Source organism: Amblyraja radiata, chromosome 11, assembly GCF_010909765.2.
Source record: "Amblyraja radiata isolate CabotCenter1 chromosome 11, sAmbRad1.1.pri, whole genome shotgun sequence".
NCBI lineage: Eukaryota > Metazoa > Chordata > Chondrichthyes > Rajiformes > Rajidae > Amblyraja > Amblyraja radiata.
In genome coordinates this window covers 35,939,991-35,943,641 of record NC_045966.1, presented here as the reverse complement: position 1 = coordinate 35,943,641, position 3,651 = coordinate 35,939,991, and the positions used below count along the sequence as shown (strand labels likewise).

Genomic DNA, 3,651 nt, shown 5'->3' with positions numbered 1-3,651 from the left:
TTGACTTGCTTAGCCAGGTCTTCTCCAAACAACAAGTTTGGTAGCTGTATGTTTGACGATCTGCTCAGTGCTACAAACTTCGGACTTAACGTCGGTCTGATGGCGTTCTTTCTCAGGCAGTTAATCTCGAAGTGGGCGTTACACACCAGGCCCAATGTATCCTGCTGTGTGTCTACTAGTGGTGCCCCTTCGACTGACCGCCCAAAATGCTGTTATGCCCGATCTGATTAGTTTTAATACTTTCTGCAGCCTTAGTTCCTGCGATCGCATGGTTGCACCCATTTGCCCCCAGACACGGTGGGCACTCTGAGTGAGGTACAATTTACAGGTGTTCTGCCATTATTGATTCTTGGAACTGGTGAGAGGTCATATAGTTGATGTTGTTAGCCAGATTCCTCCATTGCCTCACCAGTTCATGCCGGTATGGCAAATTTGCATGCCACATCCGGCACACCTGGAGCTATGCTCACGTGCCTTGGGGTATGCTCTTCCGTAATACCTCCAACTTCAGGGTCAGTGCCATACTGCCCTGGCTCTCCCTCCTCTTGCATGAGGGAGGCTTCAGCAGCCCTTGACATGGCGCTGCTGGTATGGCCCCCCATGTAGACCCGCGGAGGTATGGTTCCTCCTGTTTGTTACGGGTCTTCCCTGTATAGAGCTCTGCTGGAGGTTGCTGCCGCGGGCTGATGGGGTGGCCCATGAATATAGTACTCACGTTGTAAATGTCATGATGGAGCATCCTTTCCATAAGGTGCTCCATCTTGTCCAGATGCCCCCAGATGTCTTTACGTCCCGAAAGCCATTCCTGGCCATAATACTGAGCCTGCCCTGAAAAACAACTCTGGACAATTTCTGTGCTTGGATCCTTAGCATTGTACAGCTTTACATGGTTAGATCTCATCCATTTGTGTGTTGGAAGGCCACTAGGACCCCTTTCATCCTTATCAAGGGAAAATGCTATCTTCATACAACACATGACCCAAACACATGTTGTCATTACCATTAGTACCAACAAGTGTAATTATTGCCAACTTATAGATGGTCCCATATTTTCTCTGAGCTCGACTTGGGTCTCGGATTTTCCTCTGTCCAACTTTCATGCTGTCACCAACTTCAGTGAACTGTTTACTGTCTACAAAGGCGTGGGTGTGTTGTTGCTGTAACGATGAAGCCTTGCTCTTTAATGGTACCTGCTTCTTATCCAGATTTTTACCTGTTGAATAGGTTTTTGCCTTAAGAGAAAGTTCAGCGGCTTATTTTAATGTCACCCCTTAAGCGTTTTTATTCCCGTTATTTATAGCATGAGGGGAACTCTAGCCCCTTCTGGGTATTTTCCACCTTCGTTTGCGATGATTCCCTTGTGTCCATACGTATTTATTCCAGTACGTTCCACAGACATGCTTTTAGAATTTTTATTGAAGTCCATGGCTGTAATATCTCCTGAGCAATTTTCATCAGTGCACTGTTACTATCAAAAGAACTTAATCAAGTTCCATATGGATGATTTGCTTTTAAAAATCCATGCTGATTGTTCATTATTACTTCACAACTCTGCAAATGAGAAATAATTGGGCATTTGATTGTGGTTCCTGGTACTTTTCCCACAATTGGCCTGTATCTCTCTTTTGTTAAAAGGGGGTGTGACAAATGCATTCTCAGACCACTCCCATATCTTCTTCTTCTTGCATTTGAGGCAGCAGAAGTCTGCAGCAGGTGGATGCCATCCAGTTCGACATCCGTAGGTGCCCACCCTAAAAGGGCACATGCTCCGGGTTGGCGCCAAGTTGCGGCGCTGCTGCAGTCTCTGTTTGTTGTCGTTCGCCTGACTGAGGTCAGTAGACAGGGCTCACCATGGGGAGGTCGACAACATGAGCCCCACTCCCATATCTGAGAAAGCTTGTCAAATTTTGGTTGGAGTTTTTTGCTATCACCTCCTCAACATCCCTCAATAAGCGAGAATACAGCCCACCATGACTGGGTGCCTTGTCAACATTTATGCCTGGCAACCTCCCCAGAATTTCTTCTACTATTTCTGTTCCATCTTATATTTCTGTTTCCTCTGCCTCTAGTACAATGTTAATGTAAAAAAAAACCCACTGTGTCCTTTAAGTTATATAATCATGCTGGTGGACTGAATTATTGTTGCTCATTCCCCGGCTCTTCAGATCTTTGGACAGCCAGGTAATCATGAGTCCTCTCTGATGGATTGAAAGTAGGCTTCTGCTCACATCCAGAACTTCCTCTTCCCTGCTTGTCCCACAGCTTGCACCTTCAAAGAGCCCATTCTCCTTTCCAGAAGCTGTATACTCCCCTCAAAAGCACAGAAGATTAAGGGGAATTTAATAGAGGAAAACCCACCAGATATTTTGCTATTTTGGTGTTCTCATTCTTTGCTTGTTGCTCATTCAGTGATCGTTCTATTCTTTAAACAATTCCTGTCTTGCTGTTGATTCTGCAATAACCACATTTTTCATCTTCTGCCACCTTAAAACTGATAGCCAAGGATTGTTTGGATAGGGTGGGCGAAGCGACTCACGTCGCAGCGGCCTCTGCAGTCCGTCCGTCTGTCTGTCTTTTTTTTTTGTTGTCCCGTTGAGTGTAGTTTATAGTGTTTTTTTAACTGGGTATTTGTGGGGGGCGGGGTGGGGTGGGGGAAACTTTTAAAATATTTTTCCTGTACGGGGTCCCGATCTTTTCCTTGTTGGGTCTCCGTTGTCATTGGGGTCGAGCACCGTGGAGCGGCCTCCAACTGGAACGACCTGGGGGCTCCAGTCACGGAGCCTGCGGACCTACCATCATGGAGCTGGCCCCCTTTTCCGGGGATACGTCCGTGCCCGGGTGCGGATGGAAAGGGAATACGCCCTGTCTACGGGCACCATGAGGGAGTTCCGGGAACGCTGGGCACCGAGGGGGGTTGAATGTATCCTTGACAAGGATTGCAATATAATTGTTTAGCAGTTGCTTAGCATATCTGTTCGTCTTGTATTATGGTGGTGTTTTGTTTTATTGTATTGTCAATACTATTTTAATATTTGAATAAATATTTTTGAAAAAAAAAAAAAAAAAAAAAAAAAATCATGGAGCTGGCTGAGTTTGGAACGGGAAGAGCTGTGGTGGCGAGCTGCTGCGACCCAACCCCGGGGCTTCGGAGGCGCCAGCCGCAGGCCTGTGGATCCCTGGTGGGAGACCGCTTTTCAGAGTCCCTGCAACGGCAACTTCTCCCGCCCGAGTTGCGGGGTTGAAAATGACCTGGAGCGGGGCCTAACATCGCCCGGCGGGGCTATAATGGCCACGGGACTTACTTACCATCGCCCGCCGGGGGCTTTGACTTTGACATCGGGAGGAGAATGGGGAGTGCAGGGGAGAGATAAGGCTTTGCCTTCCATCACAGTGAGGAGGAGATTCACTGTGATGGATGTTTGTGTAAATTGTGTTGTGTCATGGTTCTTTTCTTGTTGTATGACTGCAGAAACCAAATTTCGTTTGAACTTCAATGAGGTTCAAATGACAACAAATAAATTGTATTGTATTGTATTGTTTCTGCTGCCATAGAATTGTTTTAATTGAGTAAAATAATACGTAATTTCACAATGACTAAAATTATAAAGCAATCCTTTAGTGTTCTCTAACACTCTTTTGCTGGCTTCAGTC

The 3,651-nt window shown here is 46.3% G+C and overlaps 1 pseudogene; it reads right to left on the bottom strand.

The window, feature by feature from the left end:
• Positions 1 to 833: 833 nt before the first annotated feature.
• Positions 834 to 974, bottom strand: LOC116978842 (annotated as a pseudogene).
• Between the last annotated feature and the right edge of the window lie 2,677 nt (positions 975 to 3,651).